Raw genomic sequence first — 20,989 nt, 5'->3', positions numbered from 1 at the left:
ATATCACTATAATGTGATGAACTGAACACTTTGGGGAATATACCCAAAAGAGGTATAACTAGGCCAAATATAATTTTTTAAGAAATCTTCATACTGATTTCTATTATGGTTGTATTAGTTTACAGTCTCACAGTGTAGAAGGGTTCTGTTTTCTTTCACACCAACATCTGTTGTGTTTTGAATCCTTGATCATAGACATTCTTACTGAAATAATATGAAATCTCAGTGTTGTTTTGATTTACATCCCTCTAATAGACAACAGTGGTGAACATTTTTTTCATGTACTTATTGGCCATTTATACATCTTCTTTTGAGAAGTATATTTATTTCAATTGCCTATTTTTAATTCAGCCTTTTATTTTGAGAGGTCTCATTTTTTTTCAGTTTTTATGTATTCTAGATATTAGTACTCTGTTGGAATACTTGGCAGAAATTTTTTCTCCATAGATTTTTAAAGTTTTGTGGGTTTTTTTTTTTTTTGGTTTTTTTTTTTTTTTTTTGTCTTTTTCGTTATCGGTACCAGGGATTGAACTCACGACTGCCTGCTTGCAAGGCAGGCGCTTATGCCGCTGAGCTAAATCCTCAGCCCCTTCCATTGATTTTTTTATTCACTTTATTGGCTGTTTCCTTTGCTGTATAGAATCTTTATAATTTGATATAATCTCATTTGTTGAGTCTTGATATTATTTCTCATACAATTGGGATTATATTTAGAAAGTCCTTGCCTATGCTTATGTCTTCAAGAGTTTTACCTCATTTGTCTTCTAGCAGATTAGTGTTTCTGTTTCTGAATCTAGGTCTTTGGTCTTTGATCCATTTTGATTTGATTTTAGTACAAGGTAAGAAAATAGATCTAGATTAATTCTTCACATGGCTAAACAGTTATTCCTGTACCATTAGTAAAGAGGCAGTCTTTTCTCGTACATTTGTTTTTGGCCCCTTTGTCAAAAATCAGATGGCTGAAGGTATGTGAGATTGTTTCTGTATCCTTAATTCCATTTCATTGGTCAATATATCTATTTTTGTGCCTGTACTATGCTGTTGTATTCTTTTAGCTTTGTAAAATAACTTGAAATCTAGGATTATAATTCTTCCTGCTTGGTCTTTTTGCTCTAGACTTCTTTTGTTATTCTTTGTCTTTTTCTGGTTTCTATATAAAGTTTTTAGAATTTTTTTTAGTTCTGTGAAGAATGCTGCTGGTATTTTTGTTAGAATTACATTAAATCATATAACTAAATCTATGTAATTATATGTTAATTAAATCTGTATTCATTAAATCTATATATTTTTTGGTAATATAGCCATTCTGGCACTATTGGTTTTGCCTATCGGGAAACAAGTAGTGTCTTTCCATTTTCTAATGTCCTCTACAATGTTATTTTTCAGAGTACTATACTTTTCATTATTGGAGTCTTTCACTTGCTTGGTTAGGTTAATGTCCTTGGTATTTAAATTTTTTGAAGCTAATATGAATTTCTTGGGGTCATTGTTGATATACAGGAACACTATTGAATTTTGTATATTGATTTTTTTATCCAGCCACTTCGTTGAATTTATTTATTAGTTCTTAGAGTATTATGGTAGAGTTTTTGGGATTTTCTATGTAAAGATCATGTCAACTGCAAGTGAGAATAGTTTGATTCATTCTTTTCCTTTTTTTTTAAAGTGGCACAAATATAGCACTGTACTCAAGTTACAACATTTTAAAATGCACTGTATTTTGTTAAAAATATAACACCCTGCATTAAAACTGGTTGGACTAAATCATAAATGAAGAAGACCTGGACACAAAAACTTGTATTTTAGAAAATAGCTCCATACTTTCCTCACATCCTCCCCAACTTAGTCCTTTCCTATTCATATCCCTTGTATGTGCTTCTCTTACCTGATTACTCTGACTAAATTTTCAAGTGTGACGTTGAACAGAAGTGGTGAGAAGGGACTCTCTTCTCTTGTTACTGATATAGAAGGAATGCTTTCAGTTTTATGCCATTTAATGCAGTATTGGTAGTGAACTTGTTCTAAATGGCTTTTATCAATTTGAGATACATCCTTTACCTGTTTTCATCAGCGTTTTTATCATGAATAGGTGTTAGACTTTGTCAAAGACCTTTTCTATTGAAATCTATTGAAATGATGATTTTTATCTTTTCTATTTATGTAATGTATTACATTTGTTAATTTATGTATGTTAGATCATCTTTGCATCCCTGAGATAGTGCTTAGTCATGATGTATAATCTTTTAAATTATATTTGGTATTTTATTTGCAAGTATTTTGTTGATAATTTTTTGCATTGATGTTCATTAATGAAGTCAGACTGCAGTTTTCTTTCTTTGTTTAAGACTTTTCTCGCTTTGGTATTAGTGAAATGCTAGCCTCAAGGAATGAGATAGGCAGAGATTCTTAGATGCACAATTTTGAGGAGTTCTGGTGTTAGTTCTTCCCTGAAGTGCTAACAGAATTTATTAGTGAACCTATTGGTTCTTGAGGATTTCTTAGTGGGTGATGTTTTTATAACTGCATTAATTTCATTGCCTCTTACTGACTCAAGGTTTTTCATACCATCTTGGTTCAGTTTTGGTAGTTCATATGTATGTAGGGAAATACACATTTCTTAAGACTAGACTCTGATTTATTGAAATATTATTTTTGTAATAGTTTCCTATCATCCTCTAGGTTTCAGAGGTATCCATGTATCCATTGTGATTTTACCTTTTTGCATTTGTAATTGTACTGGTAGAGTCTTTTTTCCCTCATTTTGGTAAGTTTGGATAAGAATTTATCAACCTTGTTTATCCTTTCAAAGAATCAGCTTTGTTGATCCTTCATATTGTATCCTTAGTGTCAATTTCATTAATTTCTACTCTGATATTTATAATTTTATTTCTTCTACAAGTTTTGGATTTGGGTTGCTCTAGCTCTTCTAGGACCTTGAGATGGATTATTTGGTTATTTATTTGAGAGTACTATATTTTTCTCAAGTAGACATTCACAATTATTAAAGTCCTCATAATTGTTTTCATTATGTCACATAGGTTTTAATATATTGGTCTTCTATTGTCATTTCAGTCTAGGAAATTTTTAATTTCCAGATTTTTTCTGTGATCCATTGATTATTCAAAAGTGTATTATTTAATTTTCATGTTTGCATAGTTTTTGTTAATTCTTTTGCTGTTGATTTCTAGTTTTTTTCCATTATAATCCAACAATAAGCAAGAGACTATTTCAGTTCTTTTATATTTGTTAAATCATACTATATGGCCTAAATATTGTCTGTTTTGGAGAAAGTTCTATATGCTGCTGAGAAAAATACATATTTTGTTGTTGAAAAAGACACTTAATAGATATCTAAGTCCATTTGTTTGATGGTATGTTTCAATTATGACAGTTCTTTGTTGATTTTTTTCATTTAGCTGACCTATTTATGAAAGTACTGAATTCTCCCACTATGAGTCTACTGCTATCAACCTGTCCTTTTATGTTCATTAATTTTTGTTTCATGAAATTGGATGATCTGATATTTGGTGCAGATTTCTCCTACTATGATTCTGTTGATAATCTGTCTGTCCTTTTATATTCAGTAGTTTTTAATGAAATTACGTGAGCTGACATTCAGTGCATATATATTTACAGTGATCGTCTCTTTGTATTGAATTTTTGCATTTACCAGTATGTAGGGACCTTTTTTGTCTCTTCTGATCAGTTTTAGTTTTAAAAGTCTATCTGAAAATGGGTTATCTACTCCTGCTTCCTTTGAGGCTCTGGTTGCATGGAGTATCATTTATCATCCATTCACTTTCAATCAGTGTGTTTTTTTATGAATGAAATGCATCTCTTGCAGGCAACACATAGTTGATTTTTTTTTTAAAAAATCGAATGTGCCAGTCTGTGTTTTCTTTGTTATTGAAAGTTTTTTTCTGTCAGTTTTGAAGGATAATTTTACAAGATATAATAATCTGGATTGGCAGTTGTTTCCTTTTCGAGTTCAGTAAACTTTACTGCAAACTTTCCTGGCCTTTAAGATTTGCATTGAGAAATCTACTGTTATTCTGATAGGTTTGCCTTTATGAATTACTGGATGTTGTCTCTTAACAGTTTTTAGTATTCTCTCTTTGTGCTGAATTTCTAGGATTTTTACTATGACATGGCATGAAAAGGTTATTTTCTAGCCATAGATATTTGGAGTTCCATATGCCTCATTTACATGGATATTGAATTATTACCCTAAATTAGGAAATTTTTCTGCTGTGATTTCAGTGAATAAATTTTTTATACCTTGGTGTCATCCTCTAATCTTTCACTAACTCCTATAGTTCTCAGGTCTTTTTTTTTTTCTTTTTTGAGTCAATACAAACTCTTGGATCCACCTACCATGATATCTTCTTTTAGGGTATCAGACATGGTACATTACATCATCTTTGTCTTCAACTCCTGACAGTCTTTCTTCAGATTGATTGTTTCTCTTATCCAGGCTTTCAACTGAATTTTCCATATCCAAGATTTCTGTTTGATTTCTTTTCATAATCTCTAATTTTTTAATAAAATGACTATTCATGTCTTGCATTATCTTTTTAATTCAATTTTTACTTGTTTCTTTAAGCTTGAACATTTCATTAATTAAATCCTTAATCTGTTTATTTATATCGTCTTTGAGCTCACTGAATATCTTTTTTTTTTTTTTTTTTTTTTTTTTTGTCTTTTTCCTTTTTATCGGTACCGGGGATCGAACTCATGACTGCCTGCTTGCAAGGCAGGCACTTATGCCACTGAGCTAAACCTCCAGCCCCACTCACTGAATATCTTATGAAGTCCTTTTTTTCTTTGAGCCCTTAAGCATTTTAACCATTTGGCTTTTGAGTCCTTTTCCTGAATTGCTCTCCATTTCAGTGTCCATGAGATTGGATTTGGGGGAGTTAAATCTTTGGAGGCATCTCTCTGGCTTGTTTTCTCATACTTCAATTGTTTTTGTGCTGAGGATTAAAGATCAGTAGGGGTAAAAAATAACTCTGTCACTACTGTAGAGATTCCTTTAGTTAATATGTGTCTTTGTGATGTGACCTTGGCTTTGGTTATGTTTTGGTGTTAGTATGCCTATTCAATCTACTGAATGTAATAGGATCAATCTTAGTGATTGCCTTGCAAGGAGAGAACAATTATCAGTTGTATTAGCATCTATGGTTTATCTTTTCAGAAACTGGAAGAACTTTATTAGTGTACATGTATAATACGTAAAGCCCTATGCAGGTGCCCTGTTGGCCTTGGTGGTCAGAAAGCTAACAATTAGTATATCTTTGTAATTGCATCAGCCTCTCTTGATTGGTATAGTCAGAACCAGATTATATAATTATTGATCATACAACTACAAATTTGTTTTAAAAATTTCACATTTTTTCACTATCACAGGAAGACAATGAAATGGTACTGATGATAAGTTGAAATGTAGAGGAGGAGTAATAAAGAAAAAAGAAAAGGAAAAAAATAGTTCAGAAAGAAGAAAGAAAAAGAAATGCCACATAACAGAAAGAAAAGAGATAGGGTTTTAGTGATATTATTTTTATATTTGGAATGGAGGGACAGGAAGAGAGGGTTTAAGAAGTTATTTGCAGGGATGAGATAAAGAAAGAAGAGGGAAGGAAGTATAATTGGAGGTTGGGGAAACCATTGAAGACCAAAATCAATTAATATGCTGATGGAAAGCTTGTGTTTGAATTTTCTATATACAATTTGTGTGAGCGTTAGCCTGACAATTGAAAAATACTATTTAAACTAAAGCAATAATTCTTATTCTTCATTTCATATATACAAATGCCTCACATATATTTAACATATGTAAGGAGAAAAAATTAAAATAAAAAACACATACAAAAACTCAAAAGTAAAGAATCCTTTCAGTCCTATTTATACTACAGTCAGGATTTGACCAGTGTGCTCTTTTCGCCTCAGCTCAAATATGGAAAGACCTTATCTTTGTCTTGTAGCACTTGGAGGATGAGTGCTGATCTCCTGTCCTCTGTGGTTCTGACTAATAGTTTAAGTCCATCAACCAATGCTTATCCTGTTTCCTCTCCAGTGACTTACTTTGTTGCCTATCGTGAAGTGAATTGTCTAGGGATGTGCAGATAGATTGCTGAGAATATTTCTCATTCTCTCTGTAGAAACTGCAAGATTTGAGCTGCACTCCTGTGGTCATGACTAGCTAGAGTTTTTTGCCTTTGTCTGATGATTACACACTTTTAGTTGTATCAGGGATTGAAGGCACAGGAAGATTAGTTAAGCATCCATGGTGTCTTCTACTGATCTCTGGAGGGCCTTCCTTATTCTCTGTCCCCATCCATCCATAATAATGCCTGAAGCTGTTTTTTTTTTTCCTGAACCTGTTTAGAGCTTGTCTGTCTTTCATTTCTTGGTGAGCACGTCATGCAACATCTTCTGACCACAGTACCCCTCTCCAGCTTTCTATCTGTGCCAAACTCTGCCTGTGACCCACAAAAAGTCTCTATCCAGCCCATGAATTCAGTAGCATTAAGGGCTCAATGGAAAAGGGCCTTTCTGCTTAGAATTCAGTAGTATTGAGGACACAGGGAGGGATCACACAAGAGCAGAGCTCAGCAGCTTTTGGTAGGTAGTGGAAGGAATCCTGCATGTGCACCAAGCTCTGTGGCATTTGGAGGACAGGCAGCAGAGAGGATACCATATTGGCATTTTAGGGGGCTAGCAGAAGATTGTCTTCTCTGGCTCTGCTCCAGTGTCTTTTTTCCACCCCTGAGTACTGGTTGGCCCTGTGACTCCCTGTCTCATAGCTCCCTCAGTGTCTACTTTCAGGTCCCTAACCAGCACCATGCCCTTGTTCCTTTCTGATCAGAACTTGCTGATCCTAACCTCATCACTGCTGCCCTCTGAGTGATTCTCTGACTTATGATTTCTTCTGAGCCCTAAAATGAGAAGACCTTCTCTTGCAAATATCTCACTCATTGGATTCCATCTCCAAGACAGAAAAAAAGACAGATAGGGCATGGGGCAGTGGCTGCTAGGCTGGGTACCTTTGTAGTGGCCTAGGAACTGCTGTTGCACTGGGCTTCTTCCCTCAGGGTTGAATCTTTTTCCAAGATAGCATGTTGCTTGGATCTCAGCTATAAGCAGTGCTAGGATCCACAGGCAGCTCTGCTTGCTTCTTTTTTCTAAGCACCCCAGAAACTATACTAGGATTCATTTGGTGGCTTCTCATTCTAGTTGCCGTCCTGTGTTTGGATTTCTGTTGGCTCCCCATTTATGAATACATGGAGATCTTGGTGAGTATCTTTTGAACATCCCACACGTGCTGCTACCACTAGCCCACCATGATGTTTCCCCTACATAGTATTTTTAAAACCCTTTTTTGTCTTCTTCAGTGAAGAATTATTAACAGATATAAATGCACATTAAAGCCATGGAAATTTTTTATGGCCCTGTTAACTAATAATTATTATTAAATTATTATTAAATAATAATAATTATTAAAATTAAGCCAAGAATAAAAGAGTAAAATTATGCTGGGAAAGAAAGCAACTGCTTGCCTCCCTGGTAAGCAGCCATGGCTTGAGCAAGTGGCGGGTGCCCCAGGGATAGAACCAGCCAGCATCTTCCAAGATCCATGCCATGTTTGAACTTAGGGCTCTGGGAAAGAAAGCAACCCACTCACTTCCCTGGTAAGCAGCCATGGCTCAAGCAAGCCACTGGTGCCCCAGGGAAAAAACCAGCCAGTGTTTCCAAAGATCCACACCATGTGGAACTAGGGTGCTGGGAAAGAAAGCAACCCACTCGCCTCCTTGGTAAGCAGCTATGGCTTGAGCTAGCAGCAGTTATCCCAGGTAGAGAACCAGCCAGCATCTCCTGAGATCCATGCTTCTTGGAACTTAGGGCACTAGGAAAGAAAGCAACCCACTCACATTCCTGGTAAGCAGCCATGGCTCAAGCAAGCGGTGGGCATCCCAGTGAGAGAACCAACCAGCATCTCCCAAGATCTGTGCCATGTTGGAACTTAGGGTGCTGGGACACAAAGCAACCCACTCACCTCCCTGGTAAACAACTGTGAGCCAGCACATAGGCTAAGAATCAAACATCCCATCCTTCCTCCCCACCCCGCCCCATTAGCAAATGAGAGCCAGAGGCCTGAGCATTTCTTGGGAGGTTGGCCATACACAATATAGCACATATGGGGGATTTCCTTCTACCATCTCTTTGAAGGCAAATATTGTTATCACTGTTTTGCTTTGTTCTGATTAATTATATTGCTCTATTCAATATTCTGTTTTGATAAGTTCTATAATGTTCTATATTTGGTGTTGATTTTGCTATACCTGATTGAAAGGACAATTATTATGAAGATAATGAGGTACACTGTGGTACCTATTACTGTTATCCCAGTAACCTGCTGTGATGTTCTGTACCAATTTCACTGCATTGTCTCAATTGGTTTTGTTCTGTATTGTTATGTTGTATTTTACTACATTCAAAATAATAAAAAGAGTCTTTAAAAGTAAATTAAAAATACTTCTTATAATGTGAAGATTTATTTTAAGTGAAATTTGGCAATTATTAGAATTTCTGTGTATAAAACACAGTTTTAAAACTAATCTTAACCAAAGGTCAAAGTGGATGGTGACAGAGATCTGGATAATAAGGAAAATGCTCCTTCAGGCTAGAAAGGAAACTGGCTGTTTCATTTTCACTATAATTTATTGATGAGAAAAGTCAAAACTCACCTGAATGAAGAGGAAGCAAATGTAGATCCTACCTCTACATGAGAGAAATAACCAAAAAAATTCTGGCCATCTTCAGTTGTCCATACTAATTTTTAAGCTGAAATAATGTAGCCTTCATATTTGAGTGCGGTGATAGTAGTTGGTGTTACTCCTTTCCCAAGCAGTACTGAAAATACAACACTAGATGAAATGTCTTCATTGAGATACATATAACAGTTCAAGATACATATGACAATTTAAGATACATATGACAACAGTGAATAATTTGTCACTATTTATAGGAGTCTAAAATAAGGACATATTGTATTCTGCAATTAGAAAGAGACTTTAAAATGCAGTCTGGCACTGTTTATTAAAACTGAATTTTAATATTTTTGTAATCACAGAGAAATTTATTTCATGCAGGCTGTGGTTATAACATGGTTTTGGAATTTTTCTCTTAAGAATATAAAGAAACAGGTAGTGCTTACCTTTTGAACTGTAAAGCACTTTTCATTTGTAGTAGGAGGTTTAGGTCCGCCTAACAATCTTAAAGGACATATTATCTGTCAACCAGTAGTGTGGCCACTGGAAGGCTCAGGAGGCCTGGAACATATAAAATTCTCATGTGAGAAAATCCTTATAATCAAGCACAGAGCTAGTTTGATTTCATCACAACTGTCACAGATAGATGGATTAACTGTGAAAAGTTCATGAAATGAACCATACTTTCTATTGTTGGTTTTATAATACCTTTTAAAATGTTTGAATCTGAAACAAAGAAAAATTCTAAAGCTAATGCTTCTCATTTGATTCTATTTGTAACCAATTCAGCACAATCAAAGAACATACTACATTTTTTAGTGAATATTTTACTACTTTAGATGACCTGGTTATATCTTACAACTTAGTAAATACAATTTCAGATAAGGGTGGTATATCTGTTCAAGGTCATAACAGCAAATAGTAATTTAATTCAAACAATCAAAGTTTAATATACAAAAGTATTGCAGGGAGGTTTGAGTAATGGGACTTCGGCTAGTAAAAATTAGAAAACTCTTACAAATATAATAGTGGGTATAAGGAATAGCCACTACCCTCAAGGGGTGAGGTGGATCATTCTGGAATAGATTCTGTCACCCTTCCAGCAGTGCTGCGATCCAAACCTTGGGGAGAGTATGGCCTTGGCTCACTGGGTTGCAGAGAGGTTTATTGAGATGTCATGCTGGTCAACTTGTTGGAAATCTGTCCTCTGGAGTCTAGAGGAAGGCATCCTTAGAAAGGCATCTCTTACCTCTAAATGTGGAGCCAACTAAGAGGATCCTGGGGGACCATGGTCACAGGAAGAGTACTCTACCAGAGTACTCTGCTGCAAAGCCACATGAAGAGGGTTACAAGAAAAGGTGCTCATGTAAAGGTGTACATGCTGGGCACTACAAATAAATTGTGATTTGAGGACCCTCCTAAGAAGAAAAAAAAATTAGAATCAGTAGGGAAAAATCCTTTCTCCTCCAGTGACCCTGCTGACATTTCCATTTTATCCCTGTAAGTCTTATTGTGAACATCTGATCTCTAAAACTGTAAGAGAGTAACTTTGTGTTGTTTTAAGCCACAAAGTCTGAAATAATGTGTTGCCATATCAATACAAACAAATACACAGTTTAGTAATCCTAAAAATTTAAGCATTCTCTGCTGTATGCAAAGGATAACTGACATGTTCTGTTGTGGCGTGTCAAAGAATTCACAAATGTACTTGTTGGGGGTAGGACACTAAAAGTAGAAGGAAAGTATATATAGAAGCATGGAGCAGTGAATTATTAGCCTGATCTGTTCAGGGAAGTGCAAATCATTTGGTTTTGTTGTAACTGCAGGTGGGAGAATAAAAGGTACATCAACTAGATTATATGTGCCTTGTATGCCATTCTGAGAAGTTCAAACTTGATTTCTCAAGATTCCTCAAACTTGATTCCTCAAGGCTCCTTTAGAGCCTTTGGTAGGTTTCAGAGGGAGAGCCACATATTTAGGTTTATATGTTAGGAAGATTTATCAGACAGTTTTGTGGAAAAGACTATATAAGAGAAAGGAAAACCAGCTGAGTTGCTGTAGTTCATGTAAGAGGTAGATGCCTGAATTAAAGCTTTAGAAGTGGCCATAGACAGAGGAGAGGGACTAAACAGAAGAAATATTAAAGAAGTTCAGTTGGTAGAATTTGACAGTATAGGGCTTAAGGAGAAAATTGTAGGAAATATCCACATTTGGTTCATATGATTGGGTGGATAATGATACTATTTTATCCAAGTAGATACTATCAAAGTGTAACTGAACTAGGGAGAATAAAACAATTTTGAGCATATTTCATCTGAGGAACTTGTAAAATATAAATGTTAAGCAGTTAGATATTTTAATCTAAAACTTGGAACCAAAATCTGAGCATAAGATAAAAGATTTGAGAGTTGTCATTATGAGGATAATAGATGAAACTCTGAAAATACACAGGATAGACATGATTGCTTAAAGATAAAAAACATGAGAAGAGAGACCATGTGGGGACCAGGAAGAAAAAAGTCAGACACCACCTCCCAAGAAACAGCTGTGCTGGGACTGGGAAGAGCCAATCAACAAGCCAACTAGCCAGCCTTTCTGATAAACCATATAAGCCATGCAGGGACCAGGAAGAGAAAAGTCAGATAGCGCCTCCTGTGAGCCTATCTAGTGCCCCCTCAACTCCCCTATAAGCAACAGTCTAGTTCGGAGGACAGGCTGAGTTGATAGCAACTGAGGTACAAAACACAACTGCATGTTTATATTGTTTGACTTTGCAGTCCTGGGGCCAGTAGTCTGAGCTGCTATTGGGAAGATAACAAACAGTATGCAATATAGCAGTTATGGGGAATTTCTGTCTTGTTTTTGAAATCCAGTATTGACTGTAGTGTCAGTAGAAATTGACAACATAGAAAACAGAGAGAGAACCTTGACCAGAAGAGTTTCAGAATTCCTGGGAAAAGAAGCAAGACTGAAGTAGGCTGAACAAGGATTGGGAATGAGAAAGTAAATATAGAATATTTCTCAAGAGAATTATTTCTTTTTCCACACTCCAGAGTTTCTCTGGATAGAAGCAATCACAGGCAGGGCATGTAGGGTTTAAGAGGGGAGGGATTTTGGCATCATTTTTGCTTGAGGGAAGTGCCAGTAGGAAGGAAAGCACTACTGATACAACACTGGATGCAACTCATCAATATGCTGATACAATTTCCCTCAGCAGCATTAATTAGCCTCAGTTTAGGAGAGGAAAACTGGGTAGATTATGCAAGAGCAGGAAGTATTAAACATAGTAGATGTTATGGATGAAGGAATCAAGAAAGAGAAATTTAATGATTATATGCTTTGGGACTTAAAGTCCCAAACTAGAAACAATCCATATTCTATCAATAGGAAAATGGATTTAAAAACCTTGGCATATGCATTCAGTGAAAAATAGAGCTAACTGATTCACATGACATAAATGGGAAGTTCTTCATATATGCTGAATACACGTCATTTATCAAATATACATATTACAAATATTTTCTCACAATTTGTAACTTTCCATTTTATGTGTATAGGGGAATCTTTCAATGAACAGTAGTTTAAATTTTGATGAAATCCAGTTTGCCATATTTTCTTTTATGGTTCATAGTTTTTATATCCTAACAAAACTTTACCTACGGCAAATATGTGCAGATTTTAAATATTTTGTCCTCTAATTATAGTTTTAGCTATTAATCTAGATTTACGAACCCTTTCAAAATAAGAGTTATGTATGATGTGAGAGAAGGATTGAAATTATAGGTAGCTAGTTGTTCCAGCACTATTTGTTCAAAAAGCTACCTTTTCCCTATTGAGATATTTTGGCACCTTTATCAACAATACCATGTCAGTCTCTTTCTCCACTTTATATCCTGAGCTATTTTCTGATATATTCTTATATCAGATTCATCTGGTCTAGATTATGCACATGTTCCAGTTAACACAGCACTCTGAAAAGTAAGTACAGCTTGTTTGTGGAATGATTTAGGAAGACTATTATCAACATCAACTCTTCCAATTTATCAACTCAATGGCAATTATTTGTTTCTTTAATATCCCAACAGCATTTTATAATTTTTAGAGCAAATATTTTCACATCTTTCATAAAATTAATTTCTGTATTTTATATATTTGGTGCTAATATAAATTGTTTTCATTTCAATGTCCAATTTTGTTACTGTTAAAATATATAAATGCAGTTGATTTTTATTTATTGGTCTTGTATTCTGTGAGCTTGCTAAACTCACTTAATAGTTATAATAATTTTTTCCTCATGGATTATTGTTAACTGTGTCATTTCAAATATAATTAGCGTTACATCTTCCTTCCCAGTTTGGATTCCTCTGGTTTTCTTGCTTTATTGCATTGGCTAGAACTTTATTCTAGTACAGTATAGAGAAGAAAGGTTTTTAATCTCGATCTTTTCAAAATATTTGATATTTTACCTTTAAGTATGTTGTTAGCAGTAGGGTTCTGTGGGGGGATTTTTAAGTTGAAGAAGTTCACCTTTATTCCTAGCTTGCTGAGGTTTTTTTTTTAATTAAAAATAGATGTTGGAATTTGTCAAATGTTTTTCCTGCATTTATTGAAATGATTGTGTGTAATTTTCTTTTTAGATTATTATCATGATGAATTATTTGATTTTGTAGTGATAAGCCAATCTGAATTCATGGAAATTGCATTTTAACCCATATCTTTCTTGTAATGTCTCTGTCCTGTTTGAGTAACAAGGTAATGCTGACTTCATAGAACGAGTTGAGAACTGTTCCTTTTCAATTTCTACTATTCATAGTAGTACTGATACTATTTCTTCATTATATGTGTCATAGAATTCATCAGTGAAGCCATCTGGGTCTAGAATTTTCTTTGAGGGGTAATTTTAACTAAAGATTCTAATTTTTATAGCATAGGGATATATTCAGTTTATTCTTTCTTAAGTGAACTTTGGTCATTGCTCTTTTTCATGCAATTTGCTCATTTTATAAGTTGGTAAATTTATTGGTAAATTTATTGTTATGAAATTGCTTATAATATTTATTACCTTTATTATATCTATAGCAACTTTAGTGATGTCACTTTGCTTTATCTTTAATATTATCTCCTGTCTCCTGATCCAGCTGGATAGAAGTTTATCAGTTTCGTTGGTCTATTTCAAGAGCCAATTTTTTGTTTCATTTTTTTGTTATTTTATTGTTACTATATTGTCCTCAACTTTGGTGGTCTTTGTGTTTTCCTTTCATAAACTTATTTTGATTTAATTTTTTCATCTTTTTCTGATTTCTTAAATTGGAAAATATGATCATTGTACTGAAACTTTCCTTCTTTTCTGATGTATTTGTTTAGTACTATAAATTTCCCCAAGTGCTGCTTTAGTAGTCATTCATATTTTTATTCAATTCAGAATAGTTTCTATGGGCTAGAGATTTAGCTCAGTGTCATAAGTGCCTGCCTGGCAAGCGTGAGGTCCTGAGTTTGATCGCTGGTACAAAGAAACATAGCTCTCAGAATAATTTCTATTTTTCCTTTAGATTTTTGCTCAGACTCATGAGTTATTAGCAATTGTATTATATCATTTTCAAAATGATTAAACTCAAATATTGAGTTCTAAATTTTATTGTAGTCATAGAATATATTTTATGTGACTTGAATCCTTTTAACTTTACTGAGATCTTGTCTGATGTCCCAGAATATAGCACATCAGGAAATGTCCCACAGAGTTAAACAGAACATGTAAGTGACTCATGTTTATTAGTCTAAAACTATAAATCATTTCAAGTTAGTTAATATTTCTACTCAGCTCATTGATTTTCTACCTGCTTTGTCAGTTATAATTGTGGATTTGTCTATTCATATGTTTTGTCAGTTTTTGACTTTCATGTATTTTGAAGCTGTCCTATTAGGTGTATATTATACCCCCTTGATGAACTGACCATGTCATTATAACAGATTGGTCTTTTATCCTTGTCTTTCCTTTATGAAGTGTGTCCTTTTTGTTTGATTTCTTTTAAAATTTAAAACTTTGCTTTTGCCACTTATTTTATGCAGTTTGTTGATAATATGTTTTTCTTAGTCCGATTCCTTTGTGTTTTAATCTGCTTGAGATTCTTTTAACTTATAGTTGCGGGCTTACTAGTTTCTGTCTCCTTTCCTTTGGAGGGCTCCAATTACATGTATGTTAGACTCTCCTACATGTTACCTAACTTAGTTTAATAACTTTTTCTCTTTTTAAGAAGTGCCTACATTTGGAGCACTTGTTAAAGTGACTGTGTCTTCAAAATCATTGTTTTTTGTGTGACTATACCTTCAAAATCATTTTGTCATGCATTATCTAGTTTGTATAATCATCTAATGCGTTTTGTACATAACATAATTTTACAATTCTAGAAGCTCCTTTTTGTCCTTAGTTATTTCTCCTACTGTATTTCTTTCCTTACTATGTTCAGGTATTCTTTTTAACTCCTTGAGCAGGTTTCTAGTCTGTTTTGAAATTCCTGACTTGTAGTACTTGCACATGTATCATTTGTAAGTCTTTTGTATTGTTTTTTTCCTTTTACAATGTGTTTCATTAGTCCAAAACTAGCATAGCTTTTATTTTAGCACTTAAATTCTAGTACTTAAGTGTGAATTGTCTTTAACATTAAGTGAGGTATCTATACTGTATATGATTAGAACTCCAGTGTCTCTCTTCTCTCTTTGCCCATCCTTATGGAGTTTCAAGATATACATGCACAAAATAGTGCTAAAGACCCACAGTGGTTTTATGCAGGTTTGGGAGCTTTTTTATGCCTACTTCTTTTCTCTCTGGTACTCTGTCCAGAACATTACCTCTCCCTCACCTTCCTTGAACTGTGATTCCTGTCTTCTCAACTCAGTGACACACTCTGCTTTATTTTCTTTCCCTATGTTGAGGACTGGAATTTGCTTCAATGAAGAATTGTTTCAGTATCTAAAAATCTTTATTTCATACTTTTTTTCAGTTTTCTAGTTCAGTGAAAAAGTAAAACACTGTTTCAATTAAATTTTTATGATTAGACATTCTTATCATGGTTTTAAACATGATTTTAAAGAATCTTAATTCCAATGACTTCACTTTCAGATAGGGACAAGCTATTATAGAATTTTGTCAAATATAATAGTAGAGCTTAGCTTTATTTCCAATGATACTCTGCTTGAAAGATTTTTACTTTATTTCTGATGTAATTAAAAGTAGAAGTCTGTGAGGGTGAAACAGAAGGGTAGAGTTTTACAGTGAAAGAATTTATTATACAAAAACATACCAACAATAGATAATATTTCTTCAGGATTGTAATGTTATAAGGTGCCTTGCTATGTGTCTCATTAGTTTTCATTATAATTCTACTATGTAGGTACTATGTTAAACCTATTTTACAGGTGAAAGAACTGTAGTTTACAATTGCTATTTAAGTTCACAAACCAAGTAAATGGCAAAAACCATGTTTCAAGCTCACTATTGCCATACTCCAGGGCTTTGTTCATCATCACCATTGTGTCTTTTTTATTTATTTTGAAGGTAGTAAAATACAACAGAACAAGACAGAACAAAACCAATCGAGACAGTACAGTGAAATTGGTACAGAACTTCAGAGCAGGATACTGGGATAACAGTAATACGTACCATATATCTCATTATCTTCACAATAGTTGTCTATTCAATCAAGTATAGCAAAATCAAACCAAAAACAGAATATTATAAAACCTATCAAAACATAATATTAAATAGAACAAAACAATTAATCAGAGCAAAGTAAAACAGTGAAAACAAAATGTGCCTTCAAAGAGAAGATAAAAGGAAATCTCTCGTATTTGCTATATTGCATATGGTCGTCCTCCCAAGAGATGCTCAGACCTTTGGTCTCCAGTTGCAAAAGGTGGGAGGGGGGTAGAGATGGGATGTTTGATTCTCAGCCCTCACTCTGGTAGGCTTACGGGAGACACTGACTGGTTCTCTTCCTGGCTCGCCTGCTGCTCGCTCAGGCCTAGGCCACTTATCAGGAAGGAGGGTGTGCTGCTTTCTTGCTCAGCGCCCTATGTAGCAACATCACCATTCTGTATTATCTTTGAAATGGATGGATAGCTCTGACAATGAAAGGATTACCTTTAGAACTGGGAATTTGAGATGCAATGTTTTGGGGACCCCTTTCCAGGTTTTATACAGAAACCTTTTCTGGATCACACTCTCAGTGCTTTTTTTTCAAAGAATCAAGCCACACATCTTTTAAGCAGCACTTACAAATCTCAATGGCATCTTCTTTTCCTCTGCATATTTGGAAATCTATGGAGACCTGGTTGGGAATCTTGTCATTGGTCATCATTTTATTGGAACTTTGTGTTGACAGTTTTTAAGAATGATAAAGTACCATGGGAACAGGTTGCATTACTAGAATTGTAGTAGCTAGGTTTATAATTGCAAAATAGTAACTTGCTAACTCTGAAATTATTTCAAAATTCAAACCTTTTAAAATAAGTTGCTGTAATTAATATTAAGTTGTTTCATTTTGATTTTTATTTCTAGGTATTTTGGTTTAGTTTTTTATAGTTGTGTAAAACATTTACAAGTTTTCAAACACAAACTTTAAAATGAGGTACATTCAGAGTGTGCTTTCCATCCCAGTTACCTCCCTCTCCATAAGTAATAACTTTATTAGTTAAATTACAAATTTTATTTGTATGTCAACACACACATTTTCCTCTCTCTTGGTTAAAGAATGGTATATTCTGCACACTATTCTGCATCTTCTCTTTGTAATAAGTAATATTTATTCCAGAGTTCACTCCATAACAGGATATTTAGATATTCCATTTATGCTCAAAGACAATCCACTTGATTCGCATTCTTCAAAATCACATTTGGTGAATGTGTATTGTCTACTATGTATGCCATCTATTAAATGAAGTACCTGGAATTATGTGGTAAATAGATGGAAGCAATCTTCACCCTCAAGAAACTTCTCCAATATACTGTAGCTGATCCAGTAATACGTTTTACTTTTAACCATCTCCTTTTTTATTTTTTTATCTAAAGAAAGAAAAAAAGAAAAGAAAAAAAGCAAAATAGAAAAAAGGTTGAATAATACAGAATTCAAAAAAATTAGCATCATAAAATCGCTAGTTGATAAATTACATATTGTCATCTTAAAAAGTTGTTAAAGTTACAAAATCAAAGCATAAAAAGTGGCTAGACACTCAAACATTGACAGTGCAAATCCCTCTGTTCAACGATCTAACAGAAATTTAGTAATATGGTCATCTATTTTACACACTATCCATACCATTATATCCTTTAGAGCACTTTCCTTCCCTTTCTTTTCTACAGTATCTATTATATTTTTTGGATCTTATTCCTCTGTCAGTTTTTATTATTTTTTACACTAGAGAGACAATGTTAACCATCTCCTTTTAAGAGAACACTTAGTAGAAATTTTTGCCATCTATTGTTTCTGCCGTGTTCAATGTCATTTCAGTAGCCTCCTAGTGAATGCATTGCAACATTTAAAATATTTACACATTTTATTGTAAAGTGTGAGACAGAAGTGTATCAATGAATGTAGGCTATTTCTAAATATGCACTATTAATTTCAATCCCTTTAAAGTCAGAATATACCATACAACCTAAATTACTATAATTACACTGTCCTTTTAAAGCTCAACACCCTACTTTACTACTATAAAGCTTTACTACTGTATATTGCCATTTTCTGTAGTTTTCTTTGTACCAGGTTTCTATTCTGTATTTCTCTTCCTACACTTTTCTCTAGTATTTCTTATTTCTTTAACAGCCCCACCTTATAAAGGGCTAACCTTTCTCTGGCAGGCTTATGAAGTGGACCTACTGGGATACCAATCCAAACTTAGGAAAGCAGCTTACCTAAGATACTATTTTATCAGAGAAGTGAATATATCTGCTAGGCAATGTCTTTTCTATTTTTGTGGCTTCTAAGGGCATTATCTTCACACCATATCAAGATCCTGAATCTGACTTTGCATCTTTGAATTGGTGTCTCTTCTTAAAGTAATCTTGATTATATGTTGGATTTTCTTTTTCTTTGCCTGTGACTCCAGTCAGCCCTCAAGCTTATCCTTGGCATTGTTTGCCTACTCCTAGTACCCCTGATCTGGACCTATTATCCTGGTTGCTCTAGGATTTCTACAAATGGTGTCCTATTTCCATTCTGCCTCCCCTTCCCCTCTTGCACACACAGTTTTCCTAATTTCTTTTTACTGGTTGCATATTGCTTCACTCAAGTAATCTTTGTCCCTAAATATACAAATACACTTCTATGAAATGTTTAGTCATCCTGAGGAAGGAAACTTTGTAAGGTCTATGTAAGCTTCTTTATACATTATAGGTTGCAGCAAAGGATAAATAGCTGAATATATAGCAAAGGAAGAGGATTCAAAAAGTTTCATTCCGTAAATGTAGATTTGGTAATCTAACACCTATCATCCTGCTTTTAAATGCTTTAGCATTTCCTACAGGGAAAGCTTCTGAGAAAATAAATACTATGCAAGAAGTAACCTTACAAAAGCTTTTTTTAATTCAGAAAATTGATTCTATGTGCACAAAGTCAGCATATTCTCTCAGCAGGCAGCAACTAATGACATTAATAAGATACATGCGATATTTTTTAAAGGAAAGAATAAAAATGGGCAAAACAGAATTTTAAAAAGGAATTATTCCAATGATCTGTTTGAACATTGTAATTAACAAAGAAATAAAACAAGAAAAAAATGATCATTTTAATTGTGGTATTTAGTACTCCATTAACAGTGGATCAGACTTGGTATGAATTGGGACAGTATAAAACGAATGCTGATTGTGAAGTGGGAGAGCCGTTGGTTAGCAGTACAAAGGCTTGTATTTATTTCAAAGTATCCATGACTTGAATGAGTATTGGCACCATTCAAATGATGCTTTTTAAATGTCTGGTATCTTAACAAAAGGTTTTAAAATATTATACAGGAAGATAAACACTAAGTTGGCTAATAAAAGAAGTTGAAACAATAAATAAAGCAGCTAGAAATTACTTGCTTTTTTCGGTTACAATATGCTTTTGCAGCACTGGCCCATTACATTAGCTTTGTTACTCTCAACAAGGAGCTTTTTAAAAATAACTATTCTTCCCAAAAGACAAGCAAGACCAGTGTTGGGCTACTTACAAAGCAAGCTTTTCTAAGACCTCTAGTGCTGCCATCTACCTCAGTAAGTTTAGCAGGGGAAAATGGACTTTCTAAGGAACCTAGTTTGTGCTCTCCCTTTCTATTCTTTATACTTTGAAGCATTTTTTTATTCTTTTTTTCTGTGTGTGTGTAGAAATGGTGGCAAATATGTAAGAATACATTTGAATCCAACCTCAGCAGTTCTACAATTTGGTATGAGAAAGCATCTGATTGTTATGTCTTGTCTTGTTTTGTTTTGTTTTGTTTTGTTTTTTGGTACTGGGGAATGAATTCATGACCTTGCACTTGCCAAGCAGATGCTTATGCCACTGAGCTAAATCCCTGGCCCTATCTTCTCTTTTTTAATCTTCATAATAAGAGGTTTTTGATGGGCAAAGTAAAAGTTTTGCTGTGCTTCTATACATAGTTGAGTTTTACTTTTATCTAAGTGATGTAAACACATAAAAGCTTTTGTAAGGTTACTGCTTGCTCCCCACCCTCTTATCTGCCTCCTCCTCACTTCTCATTGCCACTTCTATATTGTTCATAGTTGAGTCATTGGCATAATGTGATTACATTTCTTATGTAATTTATTGTTATACTTAGAATAGTTGACTTTCTTCTTTGTTGTTTATGTTTAATGTATTATTGCTAATTTATCCCTAGTCTCTCCCACTGGACTATATAACTTCTCTCAGTACATTCCACCCCATCAGATAGTTTATCACATTTGTTTGTTTATTTGTATGTATGTTTGGCAACAGAGGGCTCTTTGTGTGAGTTCTTCATCTATTTCATTACAAATTAGTTGCTACAATTTGGGTCTCATCAAGGGATTTATCTTTGGCTTTCATCTGTATTAGAGTCTGTTTTTTAGATTTCTTGTGGGAATTTTTTCTTCATTTTGGTAGAGTATGCCCTCTAGTAATTTCCTGAGAATAGGCACATTTGTTTTTGAGACACTTGAAAATGTCTTTATGCTATTCTACAATTTGGTTGATAGTTTGACTAGGCATAGAGTT

At 34.2% G+C, this 20,989-nt stretch overlaps 1 protein-coding gene and 1 long non-coding RNA gene across 15 annotated transcripts in view; one reads left to right on the top strand and one right to left on the bottom strand.

Moving 5' to 3' along the window:
* The window catches only part of LOC134475417 (uncharacterized), a 53,984-nt gene extending 43,753 nt beyond the window's left edge, over positions 1-10,231 (bottom strand). The window contains exons 1-3 of the long non-coding RNA XR_010046517.1: positions 10,018-10,231; positions 9,215-9,329; positions 8,745-8,910 (exon numbers count right to left, since the gene is read on the bottom strand). This is a non-coding gene — a long non-coding RNA (uncharacterized LOC134475417). The remainder of the gene's footprint in view (positions 1-8,744; positions 8,911-9,214; positions 9,330-10,017) is intronic.
* The window catches only part of Cask (calcium/calmodulin dependent serine protein kinase), a 379,314-nt gene that overhangs the window by 118,740 nt on the left and 239,585 nt on the right, over positions 1-20,989 (top strand). The window lies entirely within an intron of this gene.

The sequence above is a fragment of the Cavia porcellus genome, unplaced genomic scaffold, assembly GCF_034190915.1.
Source record: "Cavia porcellus strain 051 isolate PalLab524CR breed Dunkin Hartley unplaced genomic scaffold, mCavPor4.1 scaffold_3, whole genome shotgun sequence".
Taxonomy (NCBI): domain Eukaryota; kingdom Metazoa; phylum Chordata; class Mammalia; order Rodentia; family Caviidae; genus Cavia; species Cavia porcellus.
Note: the sequence above shows the minus strand (reverse complement) of the source record. Positions and strands in the feature narration are given on the sequence as shown.